This window comes from Trematomus bernacchii, unplaced genomic scaffold (genome assembly GCF_902827165.1).
Source record: "Trematomus bernacchii unplaced genomic scaffold, fTreBer1.1, whole genome shotgun sequence".
Classification (NCBI taxonomy): Eukaryota; Metazoa; Chordata; class Actinopteri; order Perciformes; family Nototheniidae; genus Trematomus; species Trematomus bernacchii.
The window spans coordinates 1,003,528-1,016,432 of record NW_022987641.1 but is presented as its reverse complement, the minus strand read 5'-3'; the positions used below and the strand labels follow the sequence as shown (position 1 = coordinate 1,016,432).

Here is a 12,905-nt window from a genome sequence, read left to right as displayed (position 1 = left end):
CCACTAGGGCGGCGTCTGAGAAAAGCTGCACCAAAACACCTGAGGAGAAAACAAGACGAGTGAGACTGACTGCCAGATATATAGATTTTGCTTTTGTTTTTGCACCTATCCTCCTTTGTGTGCACTCCTATGTGCCATTACGTGCATTTGCACAAGCATCGCAAACAGACCCCTGGTATTTTATAGGCATTAATAATAGATGTGTGTGTCTTTGGCAGTTTACACAATCAGTTCGCCTTCAACAGACATACCCCCTACTGCTACTGTCTGGCACAGAGACTGACACACACACAGAGAGAGAGAAAGTGTGAATGACACAGAGACAGAGGGGGGAGGAAGAGAGAGTGAAGTATAAAGGTTGGAAATACAGGGACATATGGAAGGAACACAAACAGAAAGAAAAGGAAGAGAAATAATGAATGTAAAGAGAAAGATATTGCGTCTGTTTGCGAGTGTGATACTGCCAATCTACCCTTTGGAACGGATGGAGACAGAGAGTACTGCTGGCCCAATTTGAACTGTTCTCTGAATTAGTAAAGGCAACAGTGCAACATCCAACTTAAACTGAATCCTGCGACAAACATTATCTCAAGCATACTGTCTACTGTTCCTGAACATTTTACTGTTTCGGGGATGATGTCGTGCAACTGATCACAATAAATACATCAGCTCTGAAATCTCTGAGGCTATATAAGTGGTCCATCCTTAGCAAATTGGTTAAAAAAATCAAGACATTAAAAAAAGCAAAGACTATTCAGATCAGACTGCAAGTTAAAGGTCCCATGTCATGCTTGTCCGGTTATTACCCGTCCCCTTGTGTGTTATGAAGGTTTTTCTGCATGTAAACGGTCTGCAGAGTCACAAACCCTCAAAGTACACCCTGTAGCGAGTACAACTCTCACACAGAAAAGACCTGTCTATGCTGCCCCAGAACGCCTCGTTGGAGATTTATCTTTTTCCATTGTTTACTTCTTGGGTATAGTGACGTATTTCGGGTATAGTGACGTAACATAACGGCTCCGCAGATTGTGCCATTTGGTCCGCGGAGCCGTTACGTTTGGACCAATCCGCTGACTTCCTCACACACACACACTCGGCGGGACTTTGTGAGGCTCGCTGCTGCGAGGAGCGGGACACTGAGTTGGCTCACTGGTGTGGGGTCGGCGAGACACCGCGGAACTCAGCCTGGGCACACACACACAAACTCCCAGCCAGGCTGCGGGTGTGTGTGTGTTTCGGTCTGGGTTTCGCTGTGTCTCCTGTCTCGCAGACGGCCACTGGGCTCACAGGGAGGGGGGGGGCAGGAGCTCCAACAAGCCGTTTAGGACAGAGAGTGAATACACATACTATACAGAGATGCTGTATGAGAAACCAATGTGAGTTTGGAACATTGAACAATGTAAATTAATTTTAGTATACCTCAACAATGGAATTATGATCAGTAGAAATGGCCATGACATGGGACCTTTAAATATAAACAAACTATTCTGCACCAGTATGTGATCGAATAATCTGAGTCATAGTGTTGTATATAATATAGTTACTTCTATAGTTACAAAATTGTTTTGTCTCTTGTTTACAGTTTTCTGTATTATATGGAGTCTGACTGGCGGCCATTAGTTTACTGTCTCAGTGTGATAGATGGACTTTTATCTTGATGAAAAAGTTGAAAAAGAATAACCAGTCCAATTACAGCAGTGTAATGAAACGTATCCCACATGCTTTAAAAAAGATGAGTTTTCTTGTCGACTGTTGATTCATTACAGTGAAAATAGGTTTGATGAGTGGGGAATCACCATGGGAGAAATCTTGTTGGAACCTCAGTGCCACATGACTGATGCTGGCTGTTGACTCGCCCCCCCTGGGCCAATCAGTGTGATTTTTAAAAGCAGTACTGCTGCTGCGAGATGCGTCTTTTTGGAAAGTATCATTAAAACCCAGTCACTAGTGTGTGAACTATTGCACTAATCAGATTAGGCTGTTGTTCACTGGTTGGTTTGTGAGGATTGGAAAGCTCATTTTGCAATAAAGGGGAATGGGAATTATTGAGTGTGTTTGCACTCATTTGTGAATGCGTGTGCAGTAATTATGTAAATTAGCACCTGCACCGCCTTAAATAGGCCTATTAAGCAAAAAATGATCCAGAGTTGTGGCAGGATAAAGTGGAAATGAGGGGGGAAAAGAAAAGAAAACATGATAAATGGATTCAGAGGAAGGAGGTAGATATTATGCACAAGCGGAGTGACAGACTGCAAACTTAACACTCAGGGTGCGAGTGAGTTATTTACAACCTGCAATATACGTCAGTGGAAACTGGAGGAGAGGGGAACAAAGTAAGGGATGAGGTGAAGAGGAGATGAGGTGTAAAACAGAGACAGCGAGGAAAAGATCAAAACAGGTGAGGCAGGAAATGACTTAAGTGGAGGGGAGGTAAAAATAAGGGTAATGGACAAAGAGGGCGGTCATTAAAATTCTCCTCCACAACCTCTCCAATGTTTTGATATGTGTGTGATGAGTGTGGGATTGTGTGTGTGCGCCCAGGTAGTGCTATTTGTGTTGTCAGTATTGTTGTTACTGCCTGCCAGACACTGAACAAAATATGAAGCACGCGTCTGATCTCTCCGCTCTGCCCTCTTTATTTATATTCCCCTCTGCATCTTATGCCTTCCCCTTCTCCTCTCCATCATCTCATCCTCCGCCTTTCTTTCTGTTCACTGTCTTTATGACCTTCATATTCAATGTTCATGATTCCCCTCCCTCTCGTTCCATCTCTCACTCTCAGGCTCTTTCTTCGCCTTGACAAGCGACAGAAGCATGTACCGAGGATATTCTGCAGATAGATTTCCTTCATGTGATTAAAGTCACATTAGCCAGGCTCTACTGGGACATTTGTGTTGTTCTTTTGAATTGAGCACAAGAGCTTCATTGAAGAATTCTGGAGCACTAACTAGAAATTAGAGTAACTTAATGGTAGCTCTGTTACGCTGTTTTTTGTCTAAAAAGTGAATGTATATACAGGAGCCAAAATTATATTAGCTCCAGTGTAGGCTAATATATGTTTTTTCCATACTTCATTTTACCCTCTTCACTTCTGTTTTCTCTTTGCTGTGGTTGTTTTTCAAGTAAACATTTCTGCAATAATTTCAAGATTTCTCAAATCAATCTTTGTTTATTGTTTCAGCTTTGGGACTGTAAGTGCTGCCTTGTTTTGCATATTGGCCATTTGTCAAATGATTCATGGCTTTGTGTTTGTTTTTGTGTTGGGGGGATAAACAGTTTGGCTGAGTTATTTAATGAAAAGAAAAATATTCAGTCATATCAAATGTCTGCAAAAACGGGTAACAGAGCTTCTATCAGGTTTATAGCCTAATACTCATTTATCTTTATCATGACTTTTGTATTGTTTTCTGTACCTTTTAGGAATTGAATGGGATTAAGTCAAAAGGAGAAAGGCAGAAATAATTTAGGGAGTTGGAAAGGGGAAACAAAGATGTATACACATTTTGAACTCTTTCAACATGTGGTTGTATTGTGCTGTCACTGTGTATTGCTGGAAGGTCACCTCTGCAGCCACATGTTACTATCTGCCCATCATATCTCATCATGTTAAGCCTGTCCATGTGTCTATTCTCACAAAGCTTTTTTTTACCAATTTGACCTGGACACGGGGCAGCCAAAATCCACACATGCAGCATGCACACATTCACACACACGTGTAAATACTCGGGTGCCTGAGTGGTCTGCATGTTGGGGGAGTCAAATGACAAGTTCTCCCCTCCTCTGGTCTACTCTGCTCCCCTTCTTCTCTCCTCTGCCTTTTCCGTACGATTTTTTCACTCTGTTTATTCCACTAACTGTCTGGTTACTGGCTTTATGCCCCGCTGCGGGCAGAGCCTCCGACGTGCAATTCCTAAAAATGTCCCAACACACCTCAGGGGTAGACATTAAGGATAAAATTCCACTTTATTGTCACTGGCCCCACCATTGTAACCACTGGCCCCACCATTGTAACCACTGGCCCAAGAGCATTCGTCCAAAAAAATCGACTAATAATGAAGAAAATGAACACATTTGTTGCAATCGTAATTTATGCACAAACTACATTACTACTTGTACTACAACATTTGAATCATCAGTTCTTCCTCGTTTTCCTCAATTGTTCATATTTGGTTTATTAAAATAATTATATTGTGGTCATTGTTTAAAAAAAAAATGCTGCTATTATCATTATCATGAGTATTATTATGTGTATAACACGCTTTCTGCCTTCCTGTCATTATCAGGAGTTAGAAATATGTAATAGCCTAGATTAGAACCTTCATTCTCCTAAACGGCTGGGACATTTCCCTATAGCCAATACTATACTTTCTACTCTTCACTTACTTGTCACCATAGGTCGGCATTGATGTACAGAGCCGACAAAATACCTTGTTTATATCATCATACTGAAACCAACTCCATCGATCAAGCCAGTGTGGCTGAAACTTTTTCTCCCTCTTCTTCTCCTACTCCCTGTCACTCTCCTTTAACTCCTCCGGTGACTTTCTTTTATTTGAAGATAGTTTTTTGGCCGGCGCTTGGCCGGGGTATTAAAAACATTTTGGCGAATGGTTAGGTGGCGAGAAAGTCTGTAGTGAAGGAGCGCGCTCTGCAGCAAACAGCTGTTAGCTTTTCACCCAAAAAACGACAACCGCCTCACGAAACGCTATGTTGTAGCGTTAATAAACGCAACAATTTAACAAAATTGCTTGTCAAAATACCAATACCACAGGACCATTTTTTGTTTAAAGCAATATTTTTAGTGGCCCGAGCGGGCAAGTGGAAAGTACGTTATGCTGGCCCGGAATGTCTAAATAGTGCTTCCGGGCCAGCGGGCCATTTCTAATGTCGAGCCCTGCACCTGGGAGCTGAATTACTAGTAGAGACCACCCGCTGGGATTGGTTAACTTCACGTTTTGACCTGCATGATGCAGTAAGAGATTGTTGATAGTGATTAGCAAGATTTATTAAAAAAAGGCTAAGCAATGTTCCTGCTGTGCCTGGAGTGTGTGTGTGTGTGTGTGTGTGTGTGTGTGTGTGTGTGTGTGTGTGTGTGTGTGTGTGTGTGTGTGTGTGTGTGTGTGTGTGTGTGTGTGTGTGTGTGTGTGTGTGTGTGTGTGTGTGTGTGTGTGTGTGTGTGTGTGTGTGTGTGTGTGTGTGTGTGTGTGTGTGTGTGTGTGTGAACTTGCATACAGTATGTGTGAGTGACTTTGTCAATGTTTTTATGGAGCTATTTTTGGCTTTGACCAATATTTTGTATTGATATTACTGAAATGTTGTCCAGTTTGCAGCCAAATTGAAATCCACTTGCACACAAGAGGATGTCTTTCCTTGTGTGTGTGTGGCCCCTGAATGAATGGCATCACAGCTGTAAAGACACAGCCCAACTGTTAACCTTCAGCTCTACCCTTTACTCCCTATTTACACACATATCAGATTATTTGCCAAAACAAACCACATTATTACAATAGATAGAAGAAAGAAATGAAGAGTGTGTTTGAATGTGTGTTTGTCAGTGTAACAGCGCAGGCTGCTAACAAAGGCTGAGAGAGGCAGACAAGCTCCTCTAAATCAAATTTTAATGGCTTTTTTTACACAGGAGAGTGGAGCAACACAACATACACACACACCTAAGCACATGCCGATAGCTTGACAAATAGAGCAACACATGTGTTGACAGGCACATGGTGTAAAATATGTCCAGATATATAATTACACATGCATCTATTGTGGGTATGCAGACACATACTGTACATAAACACACGCATTCTGTTCAGGCATTCACCTACAGGTCACATTTTATCATTTGGATGTTGCATTTATTTTATACCATGTTGTCATACACATTTTAAACTATTACTAATGTTTTGTTTTTATGAATTCAGTTCACCAAAATGTAAAGTGCATATCCACATTATTTGATGAGCAGTTTTGCAAGACTTTTCCGACAAGTCTAAAGGGTTAGCTATTTATTTAAGACGTGTAATGTTGGCACTAATATGGTGGTCATTGCTATTCTCTCCAGGTTTATGTAGCATCGTCATTACTTGTGGAATAAATAGACAATTCACATTAATTGGTTGCTAATGTAGAGAGGCACAAGAGGATATCAGGGTGGAGTGCCTCACACCCACTGCATTATCGTATAATCACACTGCAGCTCTCCAAAGTTAATCACGCTTTCATCACACCCTTTTAAAACAAGGTGAAAGCCTACACAGGGTTTTACAGCAAGTGAAACACAAATTGACTACAGTTTAGGCAGCCAATTCAAGCAATTATATCACATTAGAATGAACAAATAAAGACATGCACTTGTTTGTCTACATGGGATACGTCAAGAAAATAAGCTAAAAAGGGTCACATTCAATTATGCTTTAATGGAAGTATAACAGATGACATCTATTGTATCTTATCACACATCCACACTGACATAACCCCCCCCCCCCCCCCCCCCCCCCCCCCCCTCTAGAGATACAGTAGTAATGTGATGTGCTGTTTTGGTGTGGTGGCCAGAGTCTGACCTGCAGGTCACATGACGCCTCTGGGTTTACAGACACTTTTTTCCCATTACTATACAGTAAATCATGTCCAGGGCATCATGCAGACACAACCATTTACTGTTCCTGGTTTGTTGTTATTTTCAAATATAAGAGTTTCTTTACAGCATATCATTTATTTGAAGGCATTTTTTCCTTAATGCTTTATTGCTGCCATGTTCTTCTTTTATGTTTAACTGAAAAATGTAAAAACAACTTGTATTTAAATTAGCCAGTGATCCCCTTACCTTCTCCCACTTCTGGCAAGCTTTTCCCCAAAACCACAGCCCAACATTTTTTGTGAATATTGTATGGTTCCAGAAAACAGGGCTGACATTTTCAGCATCCACCTTTGGCCCCTTAAGAAATGCCCATTTGTTGTGAAAAAAGCCAAGTGTCACTCTGTGTTCAGTGTACTTTGTGTGACGTGCTACTTCTTTAATTCTGGTCGTAAAATGAGAGCAGGAGCAGTTGAAATCAAGTGTGTGTGAGTAAGAAGAGAACTAACATCACAAACAGACTTACCTTTTGACCAAATATCTCAGACAGCACCAGCCTTATAGCTTTCTGCCATCAGCCATCGTCGATAAAAAAAGATTTCCCAAAAAAATATGAAAAAGAAAAACTGCTACCCCTTCAGTTAAAGAAATCCATACATTCAAGATCCTGGTCAAGTGAATATTGTAAGAATAATCCTCTTTCTGTGCAGAGACAATCCCCCCAGCTTCCCTTTAGCCCAGCAATAAATTGTGAAAAAGGAGGGATTGTAGAAAGAAGAAAAAAACGAGATGAAGAGAGGCTTAGAGACACAAGAGGAGGGATGAGGTCCGTGGAGGGAGAGGGATGTAGATAGTTAATCCTTTTTCTTCAGATCTATTCCCTATATGAACGATACGTCCTGTTCGCCGTCCTGTTCTTTGCTGTGTGCGTCTGAGAGGCGTGAGTGTGTGTGAAAGGAGAGAGACGGATGGTGTGTGTGTGAGGGAGAAAAAGAGACAACGCGTTATGTTGCTGCCGTCATATGCTTTCCCCTCTGTGTGTCGCTATGTTAGTGATTCCAGCACGCGTCAGAGTGTGTGTGTGTTTATCCACGCATGTACACTTGAAGGCTGTCTTTCCGGAGTGTGTGTGTTTGTGCCCCCACCTCCCCTCCCCTCCTTCTTTTCCCTATGTGTGTGCAGTCTTGCATGTGGCAGGAGAATACGTGTGTGTGTGTGTGTGTGTGTGTGTGTGTGTGTGTGTGTGTGTGTGTGTGTGTGTGTGTGTGTGTGTGTGTGTGTGTGTGTGTGTGTGTGTGTGTGTGTGTGTGTGTGTGTGTGTGTGTGTGTGTGTGTGTGTGTGTGTGTGTCTTGTCAAATATAGTAACATTAGTGTATGCAGCCTCTGTCTGCCTGCAGCTCTCCCACTGTGACAGAGAGAGGATGAGGGAGGTGGAATATAGAGGATCATAATAAAGCAGAGAGAGGAAAGGGGGGAGTAGGAGTTGGAGGGAGGGGAGTAAAGAAAGAAAGTAAAGAGAAGGGAGGTAGTGAGAGGAAAAGGGGCTGGTGGAAGAGGGTTAAAGATAGGAGGGAGGGAAAAGGTAGGGGTAGATGCAAGAAGGAAAGCTATAGCAATAGGGGGGAGGGAGGGAGGGGGGATCAGCTGATTTCAGTGAAGATGAGAATCTCCCTTTTACCACATGGGCTTTTCTCCTCCCTTGATTTGTGCTCTGTTTTTTTCTCCTCACGTCTTCCTCGCTCCACTTTCATTTTCATTCTACTCCCTGTGGCACTTCTCGTAGCGGCTGGCTGTGTGTGTGTGTGTGTGTGTGTGTGTGTGTGTGTGCGTGTGTGTGTGTGTGTGTGTGTGTGTGTGTGTGTGTGTGTGTGTGTGTGTGTGTGTGTGTGTGTGTGTGTGTGTGTGTGTGTGTGTGTGTGTGTGTGTGTGTGTGTGTGTGTGTGTGTGTGTGTGTGTGTGGAGTAGAGTATGTCTGCATATGGCTTTGTGTGCACATGTCCTAGACTGTGTGTATGTTTATTAGTCACATTGAGGGGGGGGGGGGGGAAATGTCCACATTTTGGGACAAGAAGATGGTCCTCACAAGGTAAAGCAATATAATTCTGGGTACATTTTGGGATATTATAATTGTAAGTGAGTGCAATATCCTCCAAGTCGTTGTGTTGTGTATAGTGGAAGTCATTGTCTGAAACGTTTTCATTGGAAGACACCAGTGATCATTTTCGATGGTGGATATGAACTGGTGGGGGGACTCTGTGTTTATTTGAACACAGCATATAATTACTTGGCTGCTCCCTTACATGGACTGGATCATAGTGCACACACTCACACTCACACACACACACACACACACACACACACACACACACACACACACACACACACACACACACACACACACACACACACACACACATTGTGCTGCTAATGAGCATGTGAATCATTTGTCTCGACGGTGGATCATTTCACTGCATGTTAGTGAAATCAGGGCACACCGCTGCAGGACACCCAGGTTGGCAAAATACCTAATACGTATTATGTATTGTCAAACTGCTATCTTTTTCTTCTTTTACGTTTTTCTTATTAGCAAAGAGGGATGATCAAAACATTCCGGTTGTGGCCTCTCATTTATAGCAGGTTTCACAGGATCACATGACAAAACCAAATCATTCAATGAGTAACTTCAGGCCAGCATTAAACTTGTCAGCGGGATCATTTTTAAAGGAAAAACCTCTCCTCTATACTGTATTCTAATATTGTCATCCAGCTCTCCTACTGACTAGTCACCTACCTGTTCACCTTTTTGAGTTTGCACACATCACTGTGTCTCCAGCTTCCTGCGTTTGCACACATCACTGTGTCTCCAGCTTCCTGAGTTTGCACACATCACTGTGTCTCCAGGTTCCTGAGTTTGCACACATCACTGTGTCTCCAGCTTCCTGAGTTTGCACACATCACTGTGTCTCCAGGTTCCTGAGTTTGCACACATCACTGTGTCTCCAGCTTCCTGAGTTTGCACACATCACTGTGTCTCCAGGTTCCTGAGTTTGCACAGGCCAATGGGTTCAAACACTATACTGGTCAGCTGCCCAACACACACATAAATACAACCTGAGCATGACTCCTCTGGTTCCCTGTCCAAATGTGGGCGCTTGTGCTGGCTTCATTTTTTTCAATGTACTTCCTGAAAATAATAAATCAGTTTGATCTGCCAGTAGCTGCTGCCAGTGCTGTCTTATACTGTACATAGTACTCTCCAGTAATAGTTATAAAAGATGAGTGCAATATACCAATTCACTAAACTAACTAACTTACTGCAGAACACACTCTTGACTTCTGTGCACCCTCCCTATGCTCTCTACACGTTTATCAGGAATATTAATTTGCAATGCAATCAATTAATCTGATGGAGTCATTGCGTCCCTGTAGAGAGTGGAAAAGGCCCTCCACATGGCAGCACTTAGATTTGATTTCGCTTCTCTGAAATCAAATTCGATCTGCTTCAACTTTCACTTTGATTTTCAATGGTTTTAATGGTTTTGCACAATTTAATAATACACAAACATAACAGATAACAAATGACAAACAGTGCAGGAAGAGGCAAAAAACCCATTCAGCTTATTCAAAGCCTCTACCTAAATAATGTTAAAAATCACAATTTTATATAAAACACAAGATCAATATACAAACACTTGCTTGGATTCAATAGAAAACATCTAAACAAAATAACACTGATGTGAATATGAAAACCGGGCATCAAACAGTAGGCAAAATATTCTTTAGGTATTTTTTAAAGCAATGCAGCGAGGTACAGTTTTTGACCTTTTAATATGCAACAGATGAAATGACCATTGTCTGTGAGTACAGCCATCAGAGAAAGGTTATTTTGCACCCAAGCCATCAGATTCTTACTCTCATTACCTGGGCATCTGTGTTTCCGTTATTCTTTAATCACTGTATTTTTGACAGAATCTGTATGTCGTACATGTTTAAATCTTAGTGTCCCATGAAAATAATTCCCACAAAGCAGAACTTTATTAAGACAGGCTTCTAATGAACTTTCAACAATGAATTATCACTGCGTGCCCTCAGAGATTCTGCACTATGCTCTTTCAAGTCGGCAGCAACAAGTCATTCATTTAATGCAGCTACAAAATCCGCCTAGAGTACATACTTTATCAAAGTTTGATGATTTCTATAAACAACTGCTGTGATTTGCCCCAGCTCCTTCGGGTCTTTGTTGACTGATTGAGAGAGAAGAGCTTTTTATCACGAGATAAGAACGCAAGGTGAGCTCGATTTATTTGCTCCTGCGAAGGATGTGTCCACTTTTTCAGGCTGTTTATGTGTCTGGCATGGAGGCCTGCTGGCGTGTGGAGCCTTTGTTAATGCAAGCACCTTCTGCCAAGCGACTTTTCTGGCCGGCTCTGTTCCATCGATGCTGCAGGAAATACGTGTTGTGAAAAATGATTACTGGCAGTGGTTTGAAGCAAGAAAGTGTATCTTTTGACCTTTCTGCCTGCTATTATATTCTCTATCAGATACATTTCTTCCTTAGCTACAGGCCTATTTATTATCCAGGAGGCATTATTAAATCCATGCACTCCTTGTTCGTTGCCTCTATTATTGACGATATACGAATTGAAACCCATTAAGTTGCATTCATTCAAAGTTGTTGTCTCTCCCCTTTCTGCTCTCTTTCTCCTCTACCAATTCTGTCTCCTCCTTCATCTCTCGCGTTCTCTCTTTATCTTCTCACACCCCCAGCCTCTCCCTCAATCTGGAATTGACTGTGCTATTGGGGGAGTGTCAGTGAAGATGAATTGGATCTAGTCTCTGTATTAACACCAGGTCTTGCCCCGGCACGTTTAGCGCTACAACCACAACGAGTTCCTGAGCAAGTGACTTCAAGGCACTATCAATCTCACCTCACACACACACTGAAAATACAGAGGGATTGTATGTGTCCATGGTGCCATCCCAGGAGTCATCGGTGTCTATGTTCCCATAAATCAGTGATTTCTATCTTCCCGGCCTCATGTTGACCTGACAGTTTTATGGTCCTTTGGTCAATATGGTCAATGAGGGTTGCTCCATTAGAAATCAATCAGGTTTTAATTCTTTTTTCCAGACAGGCTTTTATTGAATATTCTTGTTGTGTTCCCATTAGTTTTTGTTTATTTATAATATATCTGGTTTCCCTCCTTAGCTTTAAAGCACTTTTATACTGGTTTATAAAGCACAGTATTGCATTTAATCTATTTGATTGATACTTTTAAGAGTGGCTTGATTGAAAGAATATTTTCTGACCGGTTATGTTTATTCATTTAACTGAAGTAAATAAGGTAGCACGTACTGTATTTTCCAAGTGAATCCAAGTACATGTCAAGTTGATGGATTGTTTTAAGGGTCCAATGCAATAGACTGTTAAACTATTTGGAAATGTGATGCTTTTTTTGGAAAAGTTCATCGTCAGTTGTGACCTCTTGCTGCATGAGTGATTCATCTTGTTTTTAAACACTTATTTTCTTTCCTATCAAATCAACCTGCCTTCAGGGAAATAAACAAAAAATGCTACATTATCTTTTATAATCTCATAAAGTATAATTGCTAAAGTGCTCCTTTAAAGTGGACCTATCATGCTATATTTGAATAATATAGTGTAGGACCATACCTATATAAGGCATATTTATACTTTTTTTTTTTCAAAATACCAAACAGATCATGCATTTTAGCCATGCCTCATTTCGCTCAATTTGACAATTTATAGCTCTGTTTGTGCAGGGGCAGATTCAGTGAGAACAGCACCGCCTACAGGCCTGGCATATGTACTACTGCGTCTCCAGCGCTTTCGAACGGCAATGGCCGTGGCTGTCTCCTCCTGATTGGTGGAGTTGGCCCAATAGCCGTAGCGCCACTGTCCTGACGTCAGGACAGTGTTCAAATCTGGATCAGTTTTTATCAGATCCGTTGCAGCCCCTTTTTTAGAGATTTGGGTATGGAGGAAAATAGAGAGGGTTGTGTTTTCTGACACTTGGTGAGTTCCCTGGAACACCGGAGACACATATTCATGTATAAAAGACGTACAAAAGTGCATTTTGCATGATAGGTCCCCTTTAAGCTGACTGCTTTGAGGATATTTTAACAACCACAACAGGGATACACTAAAACACATGGTGATCAGTTATACAGAAAGGCCTTGGCAAATCAAGCTGTGTAAATAATACATCTGATATTGTTTAGCTATAATTTTGCGTGCACTAATAGCATTTTTGTCTGAAACATACACAGTTTTACATTATTAATACTAACTTAACTGTTTCATTG

The 12,905-nt window shown here is 41.7% G+C and overlaps 1 protein-coding gene across 1 annotated transcript in view; it reads left to right on the top strand.

The window, feature by feature from the left end:
* cacna2d4a (calcium channel, voltage-dependent, alpha 2/delta subunit 4a) overlaps positions 1–12,905 on the top strand; it is an 87,746-nt gene that overhangs the window by 48,073 nt on the left and 26,768 nt on the right. The gene's annotated exons all lie outside the window — the stretch shown is intronic.